The 26,690-nt window shown below is 34.2% G+C and overlaps 1 long non-coding RNA gene across 1 annotated transcript in view; it reads left to right on the top strand.

Annotated features, from left to right (window-relative positions):
• Positions 1-24,785, top strand: part of LOC114008237 (uncharacterized) — a 33,936-nt gene extending 9,151 nt beyond the window's left edge. Inside the window, exons 2-5 of the long non-coding RNA XR_003549787.1 lie at positions 3,305-3,481; positions 5,431-5,477; positions 24,494-24,583; positions 24,677-24,785. This is a non-coding gene — a long non-coding RNA (uncharacterized LOC114008237). The remainder of the gene's footprint in view (positions 1-3,304; positions 3,482-5,430; positions 5,478-24,493; positions 24,584-24,676) is intronic.
• The last annotated feature ends 1,905 nt before the right edge of the window (positions 24,786-26,690 follow it).

Below are 26,690 nucleotides of genomic sequence, written 5' to 3'. Positions count from 1 at the left end.
ACAATATTCAATGTACACATGTAGATAAAAATCACACTGTAAACTACAAACACATACAACTATTTTATATCAATTAAAATGATATTAGTCATAATAATTTAAAAAGAAGGAAATACAGAGTCCAGAAAAAATAGACTCATGCATCCTTGCATTGAACAATGTACAAAAATTAACTCAAAATGAATTTCATTCTTATAGATAAAATATAAAACCATGCAAAAAGTACTAAAAACTGTAGGAAATAATTGTGAGTTTGGATAGAGCAAAAATTTGTTTTATGTGACACTAAACAACAATCTTACAAGAATAAACACATAAATTTCACTCAAGCTAAAACCTAAAAGTGTGATGATATCAATATTACCAAGTGGAGGAACTGGAACTTTTAATACATTGCTGATGAGAGTGTATAATAAAACTGCTTTGAAAATAGTTTGGCTGTTTCTTAAAATCTTTTATAGACATCTAACATAATACCTGGTGATTTCTCTTCTCAGATTTCACTAAGAAAAATCCTCATATGCAAAAACTTGTACATGAATATTCACAGATGGCTTTTTAGAATCCCTAAACTGGAAACAATTCAAAATGCCCATCAAATGGTGGATGAGTTTAAAATAAAGCAAAGCAAAATAAAATTGGAATACTACCCAGTGATAAAATTAAAAATTAAATAACTACTGACATAGGCTATGATATGGATAAACACAAAATTGTCAAGAGTTGAAGAACTTAGGTCCCAAAACAGAATAACTGTTGCATGATTCTATTTATTTAAAATCCTAGTCCATACTGCCAGAAAGCAGATCAATGGTTGTAGGAAGAGGTCAGGAACTCTAAGGACAGAAATAAAATGGCAGAGAAAACTTTTGGAGCAGTGAATTAGTTAATGATCTTGATTATGTTGACTCTTTCATGGGTATAAAAAAAGTTTACTAAATTACATGCTTTAAACTTATATAGTTTATTGTATGTCATTGATCTCTCAGTAATATTTGTTAAAATTAAGAATTCTATTCTTCAAAGCAGTTTTTTTACATGTCGTATTTTTTTTTCTTCTTTTATTTTTTCTTTATTATTATTATTTTTTTTTTTGGAGAGGTTTTTTGCTATAGGGCGCGTACGCTCGCCAGACAGACAAAGAGAGACATAGAGACAGAAAGTGAGAAATCACCCCCCAGGGGGGATGGTCACGCTGCAATCCCTTCTCCTCCATTCTCCTCTCGGGATCTTGGGCACGCATGCACACGTGCCCAGCGTGAGTTTTAAGCCACCGGGTCTGGGCGCAAACAGCGGTCGTACATGTCGTATTTTTAAGAATAAAATTTTACTAACTTCCTGTGATTATTAAAATTATTACCCCAAATTTTCAAATGATCCATTATCTTTAAATCAGTTTTTTAAAAAGTATTAATATATGTAATAATATAGAAGACAATTCTGAGGGTTTTTTTTTTTTTTAAGGGAAAACAGGAAATTTTTTTCTGCATTCCTTTGGAGTAACACATCACAAGAAAAGAAATGATAAAGAATTCAGTGGAATGTTCTGTACTTTTAAAGAAATAAAAACTGTTCTTTGGTTTGAAGGAAAATAAAGTCTACAGTATTTCAGATCTTAGTCTTAATAAGGACTGTCGTGACTACAAGTATTATAAGAGAGCAGCAAATGAACAGCTGAAGTTAATAAATATACTCTAAGGAGAAGAAATCTCTAGGGATGATTTTTATGTTCTATAAGTATTCTAGAAAGTTTTCAAAGCTGTATTGAGTTATAATTGATTTTACTCTCTTTACTACATTTCTCCTTTCTTTGGGGGTAAAAGCTTAATGAATAAAACCCATGAAACAGGAAAAGAGAACTAAAAGCTCGTGATCAAAAGGTCATCCCAGCTGATCAAGAGATAAAACATTTTACCAATAAAAAATACATAATTCTGAAGGTAAAAATAAGAAAAAAACTGTCATATAACATATTAGGATATACTGTGCAATAAACTAAACTGATATAAATACAAAAATATTTAAAAAGCAGCATTTATTTTCATTGGATATTTAAGTAAGTGTAAATTTTTATTTATTTATTCATTTTTTATTATTTTTTTTTCGAGAGGTTTTTGCTATAGGGCACGTGCGCTCGCCAGACAAACAAAGAGAGACAGAGAGACAGAAAGCAAGAAATCACCCCCCAGGTCGGATGGCCATGCCTCAATCCCTTCTCCTCCATTCTCCTCTTGGGATCTTGGGCATGCACGCACACGCGCCCAGCGTGAGTTTTAAGCCACCAGGTCCGGGACGTGAACCGCGGTCGACTACATGGGAGTCCAGTGATAAAGCCATTATGCTAACTGCTGGTCCCAGTAAGTGTAAATTTTGATGAAATCATTTCAAATATATTTACTTTATCCTCTGGTGCTTAAAGAAACATTCTGCAATGAATCACCTTGATATTCAATCACCCCTCCTCAGTATGATACTAACCTGCAATTCTAGTTTTACTGGTTATTCCTCTCTAAACTCTAAATACTCCGCAAACACATTGTGTTTTCCTATGTCTAAACTTTTTCTTAACATATTCTTTACTTTGCCTTTTTTTCAGCTCAACACACTGAAATCTTACACATAATTTTCTCCACATTCAGATAACAGATAGCATCTATCTTATTTTGTCAATTTAGGCTCAAATAATTCCATAGTACTCTTCATATTCTCAACATTGCAATCACTCTGTACTAAACTAATCTCCCAATTAGGAAGCTGATTGGTGTTATGACTATTGATACTATTTTTCTATACTATTTGCTGCCATAATGCCTTCACTTGATCTAAGCAAGCAGATTTAAAATATATAGAATCAGAATTAACACACATGAACTTGTATAAGATAATTTATGTAAGTTGTAAAGTGTTTCTTCTCATGATTTAGACAATATAATCAGCAAAGCTATTGTTACATAATTGAATTGAAACATTGAAATGTATCTAAATGATCTAAAATACATGTTAGACTATGCTGGAGTTAGGTTTAGAAGTGTGGGAAATTCTTGAAGTTGCAGTAATACCACTTATGTTTAAATCAATTGTAACATGTCACACTACATCATACAGCATTGGTATGATTCACTGACTTCCAGGTTAATTCCGTTCATTTCTCAGATACCTTTCTTATTGTCTTTTTGTTTTGCTCCTGTTTACTGTCACCTTTTTATACAGCATTCCTATCTTAGATCATTGGTAATTCCAATATATTATTAAATGATACCCCAAATAACTCTACTATTCATTTTCTGGAACTTCTGTTTTCCAGAGGGCTTTTTCTTCACCCTACCTTAACATTCATTCCTATAATATTTGAGATCCGAAGCTGAATCCAAGTGTAACATTCCAGCATTCTTCAGGAACTCCTAGATTTCTAGTTCACTTTTTCTTGTGCTCTGAACTCGAAGACTGTTTACTCAGCTGGCAAGGCCATCTTCAATATTAGGTGAGTACAGTACAAGGGTAAAATGGAGATCTACATACTATACACATAAATATTTAAATTTTTTTTTAAGAAGTATTTTATTTAACTTTATTTATTTATTTATTTATTTATTTATTTATTTTTGACCAGAGAGAGACAGAGTGTGCCTGAGAGAGAGAGGGAAAGTGAGAAAGGAACCCATCAGGTCCGGTCCTCGAACCATAGTCGGCCAGGTGGGAGTCCAGCTCTCTTATCCACCACACTACCTGCCAGCCCCAATATTTAAAGTTTTTTTAACCAAATTAGCAACCTGATAGATTAAATAACCTTGGTCTATCTTCCTGACAAATATATCTTAATAATGACTAAATTATTTCATACAATTAAAAATTCACAAAATATCAAAGATAATTAAATTAAAATATTATTTCATATATTTAGATATTTTTTGAGAGACTACACTGTTTGGATAAATAGGAAAACAAGAACACATTTTACAAATAATCTACCAGAGGTTGTGTGTGCCCCCTAAAGAGAGAGAGAGAGAGACAAAGAGATGACAGGGAGAGAGAGGGAAAAGTGGGAAGCACCCTAATGGGGATGTGAATAAGATCAATAATCATATTGATCCATCAAAAATGTTCCATTTTGTGTCCTGATGATATTATAAATAATGAAAACATTAGATGCACTTTTGTATTTAAAGTACAAAAAAAGAAAACATTTCATGAAAAATGTAAATAACAAATACTATAAAAATTAAAAACTACTCACCATAATTTGTTAACATAGTATTTTTCTAACACATTTTAAGTACTTTATTTAATTAAAAAAGAAAACAGAGTTTTTTTGAGCCTGCGGTTGGTGTAGTGGTTAAGTGCTGGACTCCCACATGGCTAACCATGGTTCAAGTTTTGGACCAGGTAGCTCGAAAATCACACTGAGCACATGTGCCTACATATCCATAACCCCAAGAGGAGAATGGAGGACAAGGGATTGTGGCATGGCCATACCCCCTGGAGGGGAGGATTTCTTCCTTTCCTTCTCTCTGTTTTTTTTTTTTTTTTTTTTTTTTTTGTTTGTTTGTTTCTGTCTGTCTCTCTCTCTCAGCAAGCACACATGCACTATGGCAAAAACCTAAAAAACAAAAACAAAGAAAAATAGACTTTCTTGATCTTGCATTCCTCTTCATTTTGAACAATAACTTCTTTCTGGCAGTAAGTCTTCCGAAGTATTACTTCCATTTATTATATTCTGTTTATCTCCTTTAAATAGTCTCACTCTCTCTTTACAATGGAAATCTTTATTTTTCTTTGACATTTTATGATTCATTTTTCACAATCATTGTTGTACATATCTAAAGCATTCTCTCTAACTCTTCTGGATTATGGTTTTGAAAATCTACCTTTAACCCAAACTTTTTCAGTCAACACTGAGCTCTCTCTATATAGCTCAATGAAATTGAGCTATTCCTTCCCATTTATGTACCTGCCATTTGAAATCCTGACAGCACCCTGTTATTTTCACACACTTTTTGCCTTGGATTTCAAGACACCATACTCTCTTTATTTACTCTAAGCTATTTCTCACTCCTCTTTGTGAAATACAAATTTGAAGTTTGATAGCTAACTTTAGATGTGGAAATATTTTAAATGTTAATAAAATTCATTCCTAAATATGTTTTAGTAGTATCATATCAACAACTGATACATCATGTTTTATATACACACAAAGAAAATTTACATAGCTTTTTTTAACAATCATTAAATTGCTGAAGAATAAATGTTTTCTCTTTTATCTTAATACATATAAAAACCAAATTGAATTGATGTGAATGTTTATGTGATGTATACTCATTAAATATTTATTTATAGTGAGTTTTTAATGTCTTCATTGAAATCCACAAAATGGATTTATATCACTGGGATTTAAAGTGGCTTAAACACTAATGAGATTATTTTGCTTTTCAGGGATTTAGAAAAGACATCATAAACATGTTTACCGTGAATGACACCAGGTAATATTTTTTCCAGTTTCCTATTCAGTTGATGAAAATTTACACATAGAACAGCTTGCTTTGCTATGAATACTTTACTTAGAATAAAGCATGATTTAACTTGGCTAAGCTCTCATGAGAACTATACCTAGTCATAGATGAAAAGGCATAATTTCAAAAATAAAGATTACCTGGATTCAAATATAAATTGTATCACTTACTAACTATGGGCCCTTGACAAGTTCCTTAATTATTTAAAACTTTTTCCTTCATCTGCAGTAAGAGGGTTATAAACCCCATTATATTATAATGTTTTGGTCATTAAATATAACCAGATTTTAAAAAAGACTAGTATTTGACATGTAGTGACCAATCACCATGAGAAACTCTGTGGAAGCAATCACAGAACGCACAGTTCAATCCCATGTTTTTATACACTTGGGTATGATTGAAGTATCTAAAAATTAGAATAGATGATATTTATCCCATATTTCCTTTAATCCTATCTATCCAGAATAGAATGAGTAAAAGAATGAGAAAGAAAATTGTCTTTATCCATGAATTTTGAAACGCCCTATTTTACTCTAAAAAAAAAGAAAGATCTTTTCAATTTCAGTTTTTGCATATTTTTTCTAAGTATGTGAAAGTTTCTATAGTACACAGTTCAGAATAAAAATTAAATGCTACGAGAGTAGGTTATGTATTTGCTTGTGTATTTGAGAGAGAGAAAGAAGAAAGACACATAAATAAATACAATGTTAGATATTCAGGAGATATTTAAGTTTTACTCATATGTATTCTAAAATATAATGGTTTAGCCAGCATATTTCTTTCAATGAATTTTTCTAAAAATTCAAAGTCCCCTCATTTTCAAATATGGTTTAAATGATTTTTTTTTTTTTTTTTTTTTTTTTTTGGCCCCCCCCGGGGATGGGGGGGTAAGGGGGCGGGGATCCCACATAGCTGACTATATGGTTTGTGTCTTGACTCAATGGCTTGAAAAACACTTCAGGAACCTATGTTTACATGCTCAAAATCCCAAAAGAGAATGGTGAAGAAGGGATTGGGGCTTGACTATCCCCCCTGGGAGGTGCTTTCTTACTTTCTCTCTTTCTCTCTCTTCCCTGTTGAGCACATGCACCATAGAACATATTTTTTTTATTAATTTTTTTTCTTTTACCATGTGATAACAATATTTGCAACTACTGTTTCTGATAATGCTGTGGATTTATATTATACAGATATTTAACTAGATGAGAGCTCACTGAATAAAATAAACTTATGGATTTCATTGTTTCTATCTTATATATCCTTGAGAGATTTATTATGGTACATATTTTACTTCTTGACATTTGTAGAAACTGAATCAATACAGAATCACTATAGAGCCTTGGGCACCACGCTGGGGAACCAGATGATTTCCTTGACCTTATCAACTAATTGAGCATTCCACATAGTTTGAGTTTCTCAATAATTGAAATGTAACTATCTAAAAATGGAAAATAAATCTATAGATGAATAAGGATTTATATTTGTTGTTGTAACAGTTTACCATACATTTAGTCTCTTAAAATGATCCAGATTTATTTCCTCACAGTCCGTAAGCTGGAAGTTCAGGTGAGTTCAGCAAGTGTCTGTTCTTTGGGTCTCAGAAGGCCACACTCAATGTGTCTGTTAGTCTGGGCCCTTCTCTACAGTGTCTGGGAGATTGCTTCAAAGATCATTCAGCTCCCTGACAGAATTCAGTTCTCCTGGTTGTTAAGACTGAAATCTTCTGTTCTTGTCTGTGGTCACCCAGGAACCTCTCTCAGCAACATAAGGCCACCTTGTGTTCTCTGTCATGCTGCTCCTTGCATATTCAAGTCAATAATAATGATGAATCTTTACATGCTTTGAACTTTTTAATTTTCCTTCTCACTCCAGCTAGAGAAAGTTCTCTTCCTTTCCTATTTTAAGATCCATAACTTAGTTACATCTGCCGTCTAAACCAATGTAGTTACAGATGCCAGAAATTATGGTCTAGGCAGTTTTGGGAGGGCATTTTGTCTACCACATGACTTTCATTTACTATTCTTTTTTTTTTTTTTTCTGGAGAGGTTTTTTTCCTATAGGACGCATGCGCTCGCCAGACAGACAGAAAGAGACATAGAGACAGAAAGTGAGAAATCACTCCCCAGGGGGGATGGTTACACCGCAATCCCTTCTCCTCCATTCTCCTCTCGGGATCTTGGGCACGCACGCACATGCTCCTGGCGTGAGTTTTTTAAGCCACCGGGTCCTGGACGTGAACCGCAGTTGACTACGTGGGAGTCCAGCGACATAGCCATTACGCTAACTGCTGGTTCCCTCATTTACTATTCTTCACACACAGAGACGTCTCCATGTATTCTTGATATTTTAAATAACATCCCTTAAAATATATATTTATACATGAATACATACTTAATATATTAAAATATATACTATAACATGGTATACAATATATCTAGTATAATAAAATAGTATATAGTTTATATATTAGTATATAAATATGTTTCATGGAAATACTTATTTAAATGAGTGAATTAATGATCTAGTACTTGAAACTAGTTCATACTCCAGCATCAGCCCCCTGTAGCACTTTTGTTTCTTTATATTTAACTGTAAAAACAGAAACTAACAAACAAAAAAACCATTAAAAAGGAATTATAGAGGAACCTAACATAATTTCCTTTTATAAAATATATAAGAACTAAACATAAGTTGAAAAGACCTTTCCCAGCATAATTAGATATACCACATTTGACTCTGGAATCCCATGATTCTTAACAATTATAAGAGTATATAATATATGTTCTTTATTTCCAAGTTGGAAGTTCATGTTATTTTCCTCGAGAATATAAGTTTTCCCTAAAATTTTCTACATGACAAATTAATGTTCCAAAAGGTAATTTATTTTGTTTAACCACAAGGTAAGATATAGATGTATGCTACTGAAGAATATAAATTTATTTTCTTTTTCTTTAAATTACAAATGTTAGTGTGCATTTAGAATTCAGTATTAGTGCTATTTTTTTTTTGTTTTATCCTAAAATCTGCTTTTCAGTTGCCAATCCTCATTACTGTCTGCTGTTAGGATGCATGTTTGTAGCAAAGAGAGCTAACCGTCCTCTTTAAGTGCTTCTTCTACTGTAATTATAAACTCAGTCCTGAAAAAAAATTAAGTAAAATGTGTATGGTTAATGTTTTAAATGTAAGCTAGTAGAAATTCTTAAAATAAGCCAAGAATTGTTCTAAAAGTCAAGATTTTGTGCCAGCCATGTTAGTTCTGAGTTCACCAATGTGTTAAAGAGCTGAGGCTTTTGGATTATTTTTGATATGGCGAATTCTTTCAGTGCTATTTTTACTGAAAATTCAGCAGTGAAAGTTTATGGTAACTCATTTTCATTTTATAGTCCTCTGTTATTTCAACAACTGAATAGCAACATTACTGCATGATGAAAAATATTGTCTATTTCCCATAATTTTTAGCATTATTCAAAAATACTGATGGGTTCTACGTGCCAAATATTCTGTTTTCCATTAATATTTTGGCAGTAGCACCAAGTTTGACACTAGAACATTTTAACTTGGAATCATAATTATGTTTATGTATTCATGGGCTTAAAATTATGCAGCATACTTTAGATAAACCATATCTTCACACAGTTTCATTAAAATTCATTCTAAAAGCATAATTCACATGATTTTCTCTAACTTACTAGCGGGGAGCCACTTTCCATGGCTACTCTTTTTTTATATATACTTTTTCACGAACCTGTACTCAATTACTTTTTTAATCTTTCTTGAATGCAAATTATATAAAATGTATGAAAACATGTGTCTTTCTTCTCAAAAACCTCCAGGCTTTGTCTGAAACAAACTAGATTCACTGAATTTAGTAGAAGACAGGAAAAAAAAAAGATTGAAGTTAGTCCAATAATGCTAACTATGATGCCAGATTACTATTTAAAAATTTTTTTTAGTGTTATGTGAATATCAAGTGGATTTTCCCTTATTTATATAATATTAGAAGATCAATGAGTATATAACTTACTTGAAAAAATATTTATGGGGTGCAAAAAAAAACACATGGTATTGTAAAATAAATATAATTGGGGACCAGCAGGAGGCATAGAGGTTAGTGCCATGGATCACACATGCCCAACCTCCAAATATAGTGGCTTGAAAATTTTGCCTGGCATGTATGCATTTTTGCCCAAAATACCAAGTGGAGAGTGGAAGAGAGGTGACTGCAGCATAGTCTTCCCTTCTAGGGGGTGATTTCTCACTTTCTCTGTCTTTCATTCTCTCTATTTCTCTCTCTGTTGACTCCGTGCACCCTTAATAAAAACTAAAAACTAAAATAAAATAAACATAATTGTAAGTACAAACACAGAATTCTAGGTACACACACACTAATTCATATGTGCAGGAAATGATACATTCTATTTCAAAATATTATTTAGCTTAAATTTAAGACTTATTCCCTCATTACTTTGAGAGAAAATTCAATTTTAATATTACCAAGATTCTGTCCACACTATCCAAGAGTTGAACAAAGTTCTGTGTTGAATACAGAGGGAGAACTTCAGCTCAGCTGAGGGCATTCAATGCAGCTTGATCATTGGTCCAAGTGGAGAACTGAAGAAACATATATCATCCTAACCCAGTTAATCCCATGCGAGCAAGAACAGTTAAGGCATGTATTTAAAGCTTCGTTTTTGAGACTGGGTTCCCAAAAGTCTGTCTAATCATTTTCTTTTGAAATCTTGCCTCAGATTACAGGATTCAAGCAGGAAATGGGGTGTGAATCATGATCACTCTTTAATGTCAAACCAAACTTCTTGATGTTCTTGTGGAGACTCTTCTATTGTTTTTTTGGAAAGTTTTTTTTTTTTTTTTTTTTTTTTCTTATGAGGCAGAGGTGTTTCGAGACAAGAAAGCGAGAAATCGAGAAATCACTCCCTAGGGAGGATGGTCACGCCGCAATCCCTTCTTCTCCATTCTCCTCTCAGAATCCTGGGCACACACGCACACGCGCCCGGCGTGAGTTTTAAGCCACCGGGTCCGGGATGCGAACCGCGGTCGACTATGTGGGAGTCCAGCGACATAGCCATTACACTAACTGCTGGTTCCCTGGAGACTTCTATTGTTACCTCAACTTCAAAACCCTCAACCCTCAAGTCACTAACCTACCTGTATCTCTTTCTCTTGGCAAACTCAACTGTAAATCTCTAGCATACAAAAATAGGGCTGACTGGATGGCCGGATGTTTAAAGTCAGTTCCCACTTTGTCAATCATGTGGTTTGAATACTGGTCCTAGTGACTTGAAAATCACACCGGGTGCATGTGTGTGCCCCAGATCTCCACAGTATGAAGAAATGGAGGAGAAGGGATTGTGGTGTGACCATGCCCCATTGGGATATGCTTTCTCATTCTCCCTTTCTCAGTGTCTCTCTCTGTCTACAGCAAGTGCATGTACCCTCTGACAAATTAAAAATAAATAAATAAATAAATAAGAACAAAATTGTCTAAAGGAAGAGTGTACTCTGGCAACTTCTGCTTTCAACTAAGTTAATGGGTATTAAAAATATTAACAAAGCACAAACATGTGCTTTCATTAATTACATGAAATATATTCCTTGTACCATTTTATTAGTCTTTGTGAGTTTAGTTTTCAACAATGTATACATTTATATTTCATTCTCTTTAAAAGTAATTAAGAAAATATCCATTTTTTGTTCCTAAAAGGTGTTCATAAACTAAGATATAGATTAGAAAACTTTCACATTTTAAATATGCAAAGTAATGAGACCAGCAGATAGTACAATGATTATGTTTCTGAACTCCCACATAGTCTATGGTGGTTCAAGTCCCACATCCAGCAACTTAAAATCTTGCCAGGAGTGTAAGTGTGTGCCCAAAATCCCAAGAGAAGAATAGAGGAAAAGGAATTGTGGATGGCCCTCCACCGGGGTGGGGGGATGATTTATCACTTTTTCTCTGTCTCTCTGGCAAGCACATGTGCCCTATAGCAAAAATATGCAAAGTAATGAAGAAACACACCCAAGAGAATTTAAATTTGTGGAAATAAAACTGTATCTAAAATAAAACTGTATCTGAAATCCCAAACCTATATTTTGTTACATTACCTCTCCCTGTACTAAAATAGAAATGATAGTTGGAACAAGGCCTTTGCTCATTGATATCAGAATGTAGTGCAGAGAATACCCACACACATGCTATAATAAAGGAAGAAAAAGCATTGTGTCCTTTCCTGGTTTACATACACAGAAGAAATCCAGTTTTTGAACAAGTATTTTCATAGTCTGACTCTAGTATTTTCACTTATATTTTAAAGCTTTCTAATGGAAGATACACTCTGTCAGTATTGGCTTACAAAGTTACCTTTGAGAATGAGTCTGCTTATCTCCCATTCAAAGAACTAGCAAGGATTAGTTGCTCATTTGTGTGTGTGTGTGTGGCTGTAATAAATGGGCATACTAAACATACTTACTCCATTAGAAATAATATCCAGGATAGTGTAAAGTTTTCACTCCACATATTGTTTCTACTCTAGTATGTAAAGAATGTACCTATCAAAATTTATGATTGAGGTCTAAATTGTAACTTCAGTTTCACTCCCATAAACTTATATCCTTAGTTACTTTTTTTATAAGCTCTTTGTGTTTTGTAACAAAATAACTTGCTTCATTCTCAAACATAGCATTTTATTAGAAGATGTGAATACCATATTTAAGTTTACTTATTTACATATTTCTTCCATGGCAGGGGTGGGAGAACAAGGGAAATAGGCACCCATAACAGGGTCTTCACTCCATGATCCACCCTGGCCCGAGCCAGCCCAGATCATACTCATATGCTTGTGCACATCCAGTGTGTACAAGGAGACCCTGGTACATGAACACAGGATCTTCTCATGTGGGTATAGCATCATAGGGCATTGCTTTACCACTGCACCACAGCGGGCCCCACGTATGTTCCTAATGAATGCCAGTGGAGCTACCATCGACCTTGAGCAATGTAACTTTTAAAACTCCATGTCTCTTTCTCCAGTGGCAGGTGTTGCTTTTCTGTGATGAGCAAATACTACTATCCCAAATTTCATATTTTTCATTTCTTTGCATTATCTTTCTTTTATAACTTGTGGAAAATAAAGCATATATAAAAGCATGTGAAGCATAAATTAACATGTAAACAATGGTGAATGAGACACATTCAGGTAACCCCAACTAGTGCTCTTTCTTGAAGATGGTCTCCTCTCCTAGTTCCCAGGGATAACCGTTGTAAGGACTATTTAAAGGGTGCTTCATGAGTGTGTAGTGTAGCAGCTATCTTCCAGCCAAAGTTCAGTACAAATATTAAGACTGATGAAACCACACAGATTTATTACTCAGATAATTAATCTTTACTGGGATCACAGAGCAAGTTTTCAAGCAGGTGCGTAAAGCTAGAGGCAGAAAGGACAAGTGACAGGTACTTAAGTGGTAGTACCAGATGGGATTTCCACACAAGGTTTGGGGCTTGTGTTGGGTTCCCAGGCACCAAAGAAGGAAGCATGTGGGCTTTACTTCTGGCTTCCCCAGGTACAAGGCAGTATGGAAAGACAGGGGGCTAAGAGATCCAATGTTTTAGTGATCAAACGTCAAACATAGCATCAGAGAGTTTACTATGAACCTTTTGTTGTAATTACTTTCTTGCATTTCTTTCCAGCTTTTTTCTTTTTTAATCTTTTTGTCACTGGAGAGAAACAGTGAAGGTAAAGAAAGAAATCACCCTCTGGAGGGGGATAGCCATGCCACAATCCCTTCTCCTCCATTCTTCTTCTGGGATTTTGGGCACCCACACACACTTAGCATGATTTTCAAACCACCAGGTCCAAGACTCAAACTATGGTTAACCATGTGGGAGTTCAGTGCCTTAAATGCTATACCCTGTGCTGGCCCCATCTTTCAGGTTTTATTAGCTAATTGTTCAGGGCACGCACGCACACGCGCCCGGCGTGAGATTTAAGCCTCCGGGTCTGAGACGCGAACCGCGGTCGACTACGTGGGAGTCCAGTGACATAGCCATTACGCTAACTGCTGGTCCCATCTCCTCCATTCTTCTTCTGGGATTTTGTGCACCCACACACACTTAGCATGATTTTCACACCACCAGGTCCAAGACTCAAACTATGGTTAACCATGTGGGAGTTCAGTGCCTTAAATGCTATACCCTGTGCTGGCCCCATCTTTCAGGTTTTATTAGCTAATTGTTCAGTTTTGAATAAAGGTGTACATGTTTGTGTTTACTCTCTTCTTATACACAAAATTTATAATTTTTTATATGTAATAAATTTATAATTTATTATATGTATTGGAGGAGTCCAACCCAGTGGGGTCCCAGGATCTGTTTTGAGCCTTTGACCTTTGAGCACAGCTTTGGTCAGCTCAGCACATTGGCAAGGCCGCTGCTGTATGCTCCCCAACATATGAGCAAAGCTTGGGTCGACTCAGCATGTTGGCAAGGCTGCTTGCTGTATGCTCTGGAGACTGTAGTAGCTTTTCTGGGAAGTGACCCCCTTCTGACTCCCTGATAAACTACTATAAAAGAATTACATAGCTCTCTCATACATTTTGAGTATGTAATAAAATTTCCCAAAAGTCCCCCGACTGCTCCCCTTTGCCCTGACCATCTACTGTTAATCACAATGCTTCATCCCTGTGGTCACAATGGAGGGTGTGCTAAAGTTCCATCTAGGAAGAAATCTTCTTGACCTTTGGAAGTCCCTTCAAGACACATTTAACATAAGCTTAAAAATAACCTTTTCTTTACATGAAATAGAATTAGGCTGAAACTGGTCCAGGACACCCCCGCCCTCAACAAGTGAACAATAGGTTCACCCCTTTAGAATAGATAAATATATTAAAATTCCTTGAATTAAGTTTTAGATCCCTATAAAATTACATAAATATCATTCTTTATTGAGATCCATAAAAACTAATACCTATACTTGAGTTTTTTTTTTCTTAGCTTCATACTCAGTAATTACAAGATGGCTGCCCCCAAGCATTGCCTGATAATTAACTCTGCTTTCTGGAGGCTATTTCCCAAAACTGCATTCCTTAAAGTTCCTGAAAAGCTGCCTACATCAATCAAACAATTGCTGAACTGTAATAGACCCACACTTAATCCAACCTTGAATGGAGTCTATGTTCCCTATTGTTAAAACTTTATGAATGTTTCTGTTACCCCAAAATTCATATGTTGACACTCTAACCTCTCCAGGTGATAGTATTGGGAGGTAATTAGATCATGAAGACAGAGTTGTCATAAATGGAATTTTAATTTTCATTTTCAATGACTTTTTTAAATTGCATTTTCTTTTATACATTCAATCATGTTATTTAGCTTACAAAGTGAATATTCCAAAATGTGAACATTTCTCTTTTGTCCAGTTGATAAAACTATAAAATTATCTTCAACAGATAATACACATTTCTTTGTCCCATTAATGCTTTGCCTCTATTTTTCTTCTAAATGTCCTTCCTCAGACTCTACTCTTTCACATACACTGTATCTGGTAGTCACATTTATTTACAGTGACACTATATCTGGTATTCACATCTATTTACAGTGTTTCCATATCCATTACTAGATCAGTTTCAATCATAGAGTGTGGACACTCAGCGATCAATTTCAATCATAGAGTGTGTACACTCAGTATATGTTAAGTGGAGAGATACAATGTTTCTCCTTCTTAGCCTGGCTTGCTTTACTCAGCAGTAAATCTTTCATGTTCTTCCATTTCCTGTCAAAAGCCAGGGTCTTCGTGTTTTTGTTTGTTTGTTTGTTTGTTTTGTTTGTTTGTTTGTTTTGGATCAGAGAATTGGAAAAACAACGGCAAAAAAAATCCAAAAAACTCCAGGAGAAAGAAAATAATAAAGATATTGGCAGAAATAAATGAAATAGGAAATAAATGAATTATACGGAAAATAAATGAAAGTAAAAGCTGGCTCTTTGAAAAGATAAACATAATCAATATACCACTTAGCGAGACTTAATAGGAAGACGAGAGAAAGGAACCAGGTAAATCAAATCTGCAATGAAACAGGCAATATAACAACAGACATAGTAGAAATACAAAACATCATTAGAGGATACTATGAACAACTCTATACCAACAAACAATACAATCTTGGTGAGATGAACAAATTCCTGGACACATACAATCTGCCAAGATTAAACCAGGAGGATATAGAAAGTCTGAATAAGCCCATAAGAAGCCAGGAGATTGAATCAGTAATAAATAACCTCCCAACAAAGAAAAGCCCTGGCCCTGATGGCTTCACCTCTGAATTCTACAGAACCTTCAAAGAGTTAACCCCCATACTGCTCAAGTTATTTCTAAAGATCCAAAAGGGTGAATCTCTCCCTAATTCATTCTATGAAGCCTCTATCACTCTTATCCTTAAAATAGATAAGGACAGGACAAGGAAGGAAAACTGTAGACCAATATCTCTGATGAATATAGACACAAAGATTCTCAGCAATATACTAGCAATTCGTATCCAATAACTTACAAAAAGATTATATATCATGATCAGGTAGTCTTTATTCCAGGAATGCAAAGTTGGTTCAACATATGCAAAACCATAAATGTAATGCACCATATTAACAGGAAGAAAGCTAAAAACCATATGGTCATATAGATTGATGCAGAAAAAGCATTTGATAAGATACAATATCACTTCATGTTCAAGACTCTCAGCAATATCAGCATAGAATCATTTCTCAACATAATAAAAGCTATCGATGAAAAACCCATAGCGAACATCATCCTGAGTGGAGAAAAGCTAAAAGCTTTTCCACTAAAAACAGGTACAAGACAAGGATGCTCACTTTCTCCACTCCTTTTCAATATAGTACTGGAAGTTCTCGCCAATGCAAACAGAAAAGAGGAAAAAATAAAAGATATTCAAATAGGAAAAGAAGAGGTGACTCTCTATTTCCAGATGACATGATTGTATACATAAATGAAATTTTTAATAACTCTCACTCGTGAAGAAAAAAAACAGAGAGACCACATCCCTTCCACCATGTGGGGACGACACTGCAAGAATTCCCCATATGAAAATATGGGCCCTCACGAGAGTCTGCCCGTACCTTGATCTTGTACTTCTCATTCTCCACAATTGTAAGAAACAAGTTTCTGTTGTTTGTAACCCACCCAACTTTACAGGTCTAGTTACAGTGGACAGTCACCTCTCATTTGAATTCTTCTTTATTTTGTGTGTTTATTTTTATTTATTTATTATAGTGGCTAGTGGTTATAGTACAAGGCTGCACAGTTAAATAACATCTTTGTTCAGTTTTCTATTTTAATAAGTTACTAATTGGGGCAATTAGTACTATGCTGTTGTTTTTAGCATTCTATAGCCTTATTGATTTGTTTTGTTTCATAGCACTATAGTTTTCTTATTTTTCTCTTTATTGTAGCAAATCAGTTTTCTTTGTTGATAGTTTGGCTGTTTTTTTTTTTTTTTTTTTAAACTAAAAAGGAAAGACTATAATCATGCTTCTTGGTATTTACTCAAAGAAGATGAGTACAATGTTTACACAAAAAATACTACCTTCCTATCTGACTTCTATTGTTGTGGTTGAGAAGTTAACTGTTAGTCTAATCCTTTTCAAGGTATGTTTTCCCTTCACTACAGATACTCTAAGATTTTCTCAGTATTTTTACTATGTAATGTTACACTGTATACTTTTTGCCCCTTTTGGATTTGGTGGCTTTCTTTAATCTGATGTTTTATTAATTTTAGAACATTCTCAGCTACTGTTTCTTAAAATATTGTCTTTGATGTCTTCTCACTCTCAGCTCTTTCTGTGATTTGGTTAAATTGTTATGTCAGTTTTTCCTCAATGTAGCTTAAAGATACTTTGTACTTTTGTATTCTTATCTTTCTTCCTTTTAATGCTTCACTTGGAATAATTTTCTCTGTCCTATATTTCATGGAACCAATTGCTTATTCAATTTCATTTCATCTGATGTTAAATATGTTCATTAAGTACATGACTGTATTTCATTTCTCAATTCTAGACTGTCTTAATTTTCTAAATGTGTTGTATCACTCTTCATTATAACAAATTTATGTGTGGCTTAGATATGCTCAACAATAGTAAACATATTTGTTTTTAGGTATCCCTATATTTTTTCCGTTGTTTCACTTTAAAACTGGTTTTCATTTATTAGCTTTATGTACTGAGCAGTTTACTTATTAAGTTATTTATTACAATAATGACAGATATAGAATAATGTTTTCTTCTATCAGAGAGAATTTTGGTTTCATTTGCATAGTTCCTGATGGTTTGGGACAATTGAATGGTAGAGGTACTGGGGTACCCAGACAATGCAAAGTCAAACTGAGGTGCTTGCGAGGACATTTTATTCTTCTTTACATTACTCAAGGGCAGTCCTTTAGGATTTTTTTTTTCTTTTTAGAAAAGTTTTCTGCTATAGGGTGCATGTTTGCCAGAGAGAAACAGAGACTGAGGGAGAGGAAAAGTAAGAAATCACATCACAGTCACTTCTCCATTCTACTTTAGGGATTTTGGCCATGCATGCACATGGACCCGGCATGTTCTTCCAACCACTAGGTCCAGGACCTGAACAGTGCAGTCAGCCATGAGGGACCCAGTGCCTTAGATACCCTACCACCTGCTGGCCCCAAGTCATTTAAAATTTTTAACCCAAAGCAGATGGTTATTACCAGAGTTTTCAGAATCTCCAGCCCCAAGAAGCTCTTGAAAGCATGCATCAGTCTAAAATGACCAAATACATATATGTAGGGAGATAAATATTTACATATATGTAAATATGTATATGTAAAAGGTTTATATATATAAAAGTTTTTTGTTACATTATATATACACATACACATACATATATATAAATTTAAATATATCTCAAAGTTTTATATATATATTAAAGGAGTTTGCTTTCTCTCTCTCTCTCTTTCTATATATATATATATATATGGTTTTTGCTTTAGGGCATGCATGTTAAACAGAGTCCCTTCTCCATTCTTCCATTCTCCTATCGGTTTTTTTGGCACATACACACAAATACACACACATGCACATATGCCTGGTGTGATATTCAAACATTCAAGCCTCTGGTCCAGGTCTTGACCTAAGGTGACCATCTGAAATTCTAGCACTTTAAGCACCACATCAGTTGCTAGCTCCTTCTGTCTTATATTTAATACCAAAGGAACTTCATTATCTTGGTAACTATTAGACATTTTTGAGGCAATTATTTTAAAACATATATATTTACATATTTATATAGCTTTATAATTATCAAGAAAATGTATAGCAGTTATTGAACAAGTAAATATGAAATTTACCTCAACACTAGTTGTTTTTAATAAAAAGCACACCTACAACCTCCTTATTCCTAAATAACATATTATTCAATTTTCTTAATTACATGGATATAATCATACTATGCATACTATTCTAGATCTAGTTTTTTATCCATTGTTTTGTCATTATGTGTAAACATAATTCAGTAATAATCATTTATAGTAGTTCTTCATATGACTATATCAACATTTTGTGTATATATAGATATAGATATTTGACCATCTTGATTTTTTAACTACTACAAAATAAATACTCTATGAATATATACATATATACATACACACACGTATACACACATATTATTCTGTACTGTATATGAAATGTTTTATCTAAGGTATACACCTGAGAATAAAATTGTGTTCAATTTTATTATATATGGCTGCAAATGGTTTTATAGAACATTTATAATAACTTAAATCCCCCAACCATTCATTGGAGTTCTTTCAATTTTATTTCCATAAAAACATTTTGCATTATCAATTTATTTTAATTTTTGCCAGTCTAGATCTTTAATATGACATCTTCTTATGGCTTAATTTGAATTTACTGTGACTAAATGAGATAAATGTTTCTTCTTCCAGTTTATGTATGTATTCATTATTACATGGTTGGGTCTTCTTCTTGTTCGTTTGCAGGAATTACTTATGTAATTTGGATAATAATCCTCTTTCTGTGCTATGTGTTGCAAACATCTAGCATCTGACTTTTTTACTCTATAGTACTCGTGATGAATATGTCTTACTTCTATTGTAGTTGACACACTTATTAAGTTTCTTTGCTTTTTCTGTCTTGTTCAAAAAATTATATCATCACAAAAAAATATTTTCTTTTCTTTTGTTCTAGTGTTCCTCTGGGTTTGATTTTAGGCATGTATAAAACATTCTCCATTTTTTTTCCATGTGGATAACCAATATTCACAGCATTATTTATTGAAATGCTTGAGAGATTTCAGCTAACAAAAACACTGTTATATCCATTATTTGAAAGATTTCTGAATGGATGGGTCTGATTCTCCTTTCTCCATCTTTTTCTACTGTTACATTTGTTTACATCTGAGCCAAAGCAGACTCTTTTATTTATTATGATTTTATAGTATCTCTTTCATATAAAAAGTGCCCCCCCAAGCAAATCTTACTCTTCTTCTGTATGTTTTAACTATTTTGATTCTTCTGTATTTTACAATTTGTTTGATTATATAACTTGCTGGTATTTTAATTGGATTTTCTTGAATCTGTAGATTAGTTTAGGAGGCCTATAAATCTTTATGAAAGGAGTCTTTCATAAGTAGTTTTCTCTTTTGTATATCTTCCTTAATATTGCTCAATATATCTTACTACTTCGTTTTATAAAATGTGCATTTTTTTCACCTTTACTCGTAAGTATGCTATGATGTCATTGAGTACAGGTATATATATTTTTTGATAAATTAAAGACAGATGAAAATAACTACAATATAACCAAAATCCAATGAGCCAGAGACCTAATTGTATTTTATACAACCATATTTGACTAAATTAAAATTCTTATTGGAATAACTATTTTATGAATTATGTTTTCCCTTTGAAGTTAAGATTAGTATCAAAATGTGGCAAAGGTTTAGTTTTTGATATTATTTTATTAGTTACTATACATATTCTCTCACTTTTTTTGTAGTCAGTCAGAAAAATGCAAAAACATATTTTTCTTAACATCTATAAACACAATATTTAATTCATACCACAGCAGAAGTAGGAGAATTAAAGAATTATTATTATTAATATACTGCTTCTGTACTGTAAAGGAATTGTTAAGGGCAACAACAACAACAAAAACCATAATTATAAACTGTTCCTCTAATGATTGCTGAAAACTAAATTGACTTCTTTCTTTCAGAATTTGTTTTTTTGAGAAGTTTTTGCTATGGAACATGTGTGCTCACCAGAAAGACAGAGAAAGACAGAGAGACAGAAAGTGAGAAATCACTCCCTCAGGGGGGATGGCCATGCCACAATCCCTTCTCCTCCATTTTCTTCTCAGGATCTTGGGCATGCACACACACATGCCCAGCATGAGCTTAAGCCACCGGGTCTGGGACTCGAACCATTATCGACAACATGGGAGTCCAGCGACATAGCCATTACGCCAACTGCTGGTCTTCTTTCAGAATTTTTTACCAGGGTTTACTTATTTATTTCATGAGATTGGGAGTCAGAGAGAGACAGAGAGGAGAAGCACCCCCACTAGGGTTTTATACTATAATCTGCCCTCAGCCTTCCCAGCAGACAGGATTATGAGCATGTGCTCCCAACCTGGACAACCTACTTGGGGACCAAACACGAAATCTTCCACATAGATCCCGTGTCACATGTACAGCGTATTATCACTGTGCCACCACGCTGGCCTTCACCTCATTTTTCAACTAGTTAAGATAAATTCATCATCTCTGAGGCATTCTGGTTTTTGTGAAGTATTTAATGAAGAGATTTATATGATGCTCTAAAAATGACACTGAGAAATTTTTGCATTCTCAGTTTTTGGATAATTGTGAGCACAGATCCTCACCTTGCTTTAATGTTCCACTCTAACCAGTAGAAATTTCTGTGACGATTGAAAAGTTCTGTAGTGTGTAGTATGCAATGTAGCAGACACTTCCACTTAGGCTACTGAGCACTTGGAGAATGGACAGTATGCCTGAGGAGCTAATTTTTTTAAAAATTATATTTAATTTAAACAGCCACATGTTCCTAGTATCTACCATAAAAGACAGCATAGCCTGACATATCAGGCATAATAGTCTCTCTTTATCTTTTGGAGATACGGCTCAAGATCCCCAGTGGATGCCTGAAACCATGAATAGAACTGAACCCTATACATGCTACTCTTTCACTATACATGCTACTCTTTAAAAAGTCTTAGGCATTTAGAAGAGTTCCATTTTACGTCACTACCTGTTCAATCACTACTTAACATGTATCTACACTCACTTCACTATACGTGCTACTCTTTAAAAAGTAATGGCATTTAGAAGAGTTCCATTTTACGTCACTACCTGTTCAATCACTACTTAACATGTATCTACACTCACTTTTGTATGCAATTCTTACTCTGTTTAATTTAGTCATTCTATGAATATAGATCAAGTTCTCTCCAAGGAATGACTCACTGAGGTATCTAATTCATCACAATGAGATATAAATAACAATAATTCATGATAAAATCGACGACATAGCCATTACGCTAACTGCTGGTTCCCCTCTACACTCACTTTTATATGCAATTCTTACTCTGTTTAATTTAGTCATTCTAAGAATATAGATCAAGTTCTCTCAGAGGAATGACTCACTGAGGTATCTAATTTATCACAATGAGATATAAATAACAATAATTCATGGTAAAATCGAATGATTATAAAAATATATTGTCATGAACATAATGTAAAAATGTTTTTTATCTCTCTCAATATCATATTGTACTACTTTGAAAATAATAGAAATTTGGAAATTTCTTTGAAAGTTTAATTATGCTGTGTAGTATAATCTTTAAAGCAAGAGTCAGGACATGTTAAACTTTTTAATTAAAAAAAATCATTTCTTAGGCCAGATTATCAAAACAAAAATTAAAATTTATATCCCAAATGTATCAGTGATTGTTCTTACTTAACTCTTGTTCGACTTCTGGGATCTAGAGGTCACTACATAGGTAGAACAAAAACCTTAGGGATACAGAGAAGCTTGTAAAAGAAAACACAAGTTTGTGAGGTTGGGTTAAACCCAGAATCAAGAATAAGCAGGTGTTCCAAACAAAATATAAATTGAAAGAAATCAGTCAAGCAGTGAAAATCTCAATGAGAAAACTTGGAAAAATTCCAAAGTTGAGCAAAAAAATTTTGAAGAGTAGGAAGAAATAATAAAGGAATTTCCCCCATTTTGCTTAAGGATGAGAGAAAATACTTTGAATATATATTGGTTAACAAAAATTTAATGGTATAATACAGCAACCATTTTCTTATTTTTGCCATGTACTAGGTCAGGAATATGACCAGGGCTCCCTATATTATGCATGGATTATTTCCGTTCCATGAAAACTCTGTCTCCTGCTGGGATGACTTGAATGGCTGAAATTAACAGGTAGAGCTGGGACCTAGTCATGAAAGTCTGTCTTTCTCTTTTGTTTCTCATTGTCTCTACACTAACTTGAACTTCCTCACAGCAAGGGAGACTCTGGTCAGTCAGATCTACATATGGTTTGTCAATGGACCAAAAGGAAGGAAGCTGCTTGTTCTCTTAAAATCTAGGACCCACACTGTTCTAGAGTCATTTTCACCATGATATATTATTTAAAGTAGTCAAATTCTAGCCTAAGTAAAGATAGGACTCACAGACCTCACCCCTCATTTGGAGTACCAAAATATTTCTATTTTTAGTCCACAACAGATTAAAGCAGCCTTCACTCATGAATGGGTCAGCCTCTATAATAACCTGAAGAATACTGCATTATTTTTATGTACAATGTATGCAAAAATTTTGATTTTCACATTTTGAAAATGTCTTTGGAGGTTTGTTAGAAATTGGCACAGTGGTTAAGTTGTTGGACTCCCACATGGCAAACTATGGTTCAAATCCTGGACCCAGTGGCTTGAAACTCACACTGGGCACGTGTGCATGAGGTATGACCATTCCCCCTAGAGGATGATTTCTCACTTTTTCTCTCTGTCTCTGTCTCTCCAGCGAGTGCACACACCCAATAGCAAAAATGTTTCTCCCCAAAAATTGGCTATTGATTTAAAATGTCTCTGTATTTTTTAAGAGAGATTTTTGCTATAGGGCACGTGTGCTCATTGGAGAAAGAACAAGACAGAGAGACAGAAATTAAGAAATTACCCTCCGGCGGGAGGGGGGAGAGCCATGCTGCAGTCCCTTTCTCCTAAGTTCTCCTCTTGGGATTTTGGGTACACATACACGCACCCCACGTGTTTTAAGCCACTGTATCCGGGACTCAAACCATAGTCAACTACATGGGAGTCCACTGACATGACCATTACACAATCTGCTGGCACCAATTTAAACTCTTACATGTTTAGAAGGGTTCCATTTTACTTCATTACTTGTTTGACCACTATATGTTATGTGTCTACATTGTCACTTTTGCAGGGTACTCTTACTTGACTTAATTTATTCATTCCAAGAAAACAGAGTTATCTCCAAGAAATGACTCACTGAAGTGTCTAAGTTTATTAGGATGTCGCAGAATGACTACAATAGAAAACTGAAAAAAGCAATATTGAGATCCTGCAACTCTTAATAAATTCTGTTCCTAAAGTTTATGATTTTGCCATATTCGCTCATCTGTTTTGCTTAAGTCCCTACTTCAATGTTAAGAGAGTTGAATCTAACTAATAAACAGAATGTTACCATAAGTTTATAGTATATGCTTTCTCTTCTTTTTCTATTTCATCACCAAATAAATTTACATACTTTGTCTTCCAATATCTTAATGAAGATGAATGGTAGAAATGCTTGGAGGGCTGATGAGTTACATTTAAAAGCATTCTCAGAGTTAAGTGCGATTTTATTTTTTCATTTTACTTGTTCTTTGTTATTAGGATTAATGGCAGTCAGAATAATGGTACTTCCAAAGATTTCTACACCCAAATTTCCTGATGTGGTAAAGAGACTTCGCATACATGATCATGGTAAGAATCTTGAAATGGGGAAGTTGTGTATGTTCACTAATGGAGGAAATGAGCATTTAATATTGTATTTAGTTTCTAAAACAATTTTAACAGGCCAATTCCATAGCTCAGTTGTTAAGAAGACTGGATCCCATATGTCCAACTGTGTTTCAATTCCTGGCTCCGATAGTTTGAAAAATACACTGGGCTTGTGTGGTGAGTATACCCAAAATTCTGTCAGGAAGGAGGAATGGAGGAAAAATAAAAATCACAGTGTTGACTATGGCCTATTAGAGATTCTTTCTTTCTCTCTGGTGAGCACATATGCCCTCTAGCAATTAAAAAAAAAAAAAAAACACAATTTTCTCATCACAGATTAGGAAATATACTCCCTAGCCTGTAAGAGCAGCTCATTGCCATCACTCAGAGTATACCCAAAATTCTGTCAGGAAGGAGGAATGGAGGAAAAATAAAAATCACAGTGTTGACTATGGCCTATTAGAGATTCTTTCTTTCTCTCTGGTGAGCACATATGCCCTCTAGCAATTAAAAAAAAAAAAAAGCACAATTTTCTCATCACAGATTAGGAAATATACTCCCTAGCCTGTAAGAGCAGCTCATTGCCATCACTCATCATGTAATACATTTTTACTCATTCTCTCTTGCCTCCACTCAAAGACATAAAGTTACAGAGCTAATATGAGTTAAAGAAGCATGCAGTGGGGAAATGGAAACGACCCTGCATTATTTTATGTTCCTTGTATATTTCTTTTTGAAGAGTTCAAACCAGGTTTCACATGTGGTCCCAGCCTCTGGAACACCACAGTTGGGCCTCTCTCAGTTTTGATGACAGCACATAATTTATCAAATATTTGGGAGTCTTTTGTTATCTCCATTTTTTTCCATAACAGCCAACACTAACATTTTATTTAATCAGGAAAAAACGTTTGGAATATAAAAATATATTTTTAAATTAACTTTTTTTATTTTTTAATTTTTTTTATATAGAGAGAGATGTTTACTACAGGGCATGTGCACTTACCAGAGAGACAGAGAAACAGAAAGCGAGAACTCACATCCTCCCCCCACCCCAGGTGATGGCCACACTACAATCCCTTCTCCATTCTCCTCTCAGGATTTTGGATGCTCATGTAAATATGCCCAAAGTATTTTAAGCCTTCAGGTCTGGGACTCAAATCTGTCTATTAGGTGGGAGCCAAGTGACATAACCATTACAACATTTGCTGGTTCCAACCATAATTTAAAAAAAATTAATTTACAGACTTACAAACAAAAAAGGAAGTTTTTTTTCATAAATGTCATTTTAATAAAATTTTTCCATAGTCACTTTCAATATCTATATAATGCCTACAGTGTTATTATATGATAATAATACCTTAACATTGTTTTCAAAAATTATGGTTGCTTTTCAAAAAATGTACATGTTTTCATGTCCCATTTACACTTGGTAATAAACTGTAGCATTGGTTAAAAAGATATACATTCTCATTGAAATCTTGAAAAAATTAAAGCTTTTATTAATGATTGATATACTACAATCCTAATTACGCATAGTAAGTCCCATTTTCATAAAAATGTAGGTGTGTGTGTGTGTGTGTGTGTGTATAGCTATGCCAAATTTGTCCCAGTACCCAAAATTGTGCCTAAGGCACAAAGCTAAGATCCAGCATTGCTAAGTACACACATTCTAAATTCACATAGGCAAAAATGAACTGACAACAGCTGTGACCTGACACCTTCATCACTCAGCTATGACAAAGTCTGAGGAATAAATAGGAGCGGAAAATTAAGAAACATTTCAGTACGAAACTGTGACCTTTCTCTTGTACTCTGAGAAACTGGTGCCATTGATCTGCCAATGTTGAAAGACAAATCTTTGGATCAATGTTGGGCTTGTATAATGATTTACCAGTTATAGCAGTCTAATAACTAAAGATACCTGAAAAGAATGAAACCAGACCAAAATGTAACTGATGGAAGTGTCATCCTCTATGAAGGAGTGCATGAGTTGTATGTACGTAAGTTCAAGAGTGAGAACTGAATGGAATGATTGGAGCTCTAATAATTCCAGCAAGGATATGCACTATTGTATGTACAGGATTATAGT

The sequence above is a fragment of the Tupaia chinensis genome, unplaced genomic scaffold (assembly GCF_000334495.1).
Source record: "Tupaia chinensis unplaced genomic scaffold, TupChi_1.0 Scaffold000313_1, whole genome shotgun sequence".
NCBI classification, from domain to species: Eukaryota; Metazoa; Chordata; class Mammalia; order Scandentia; family Tupaiidae; genus Tupaia; species Tupaia belangeri.
Note: the sequence above shows the minus strand (reverse complement) of the source record. Positions and strands in the feature narration are given on the sequence as shown.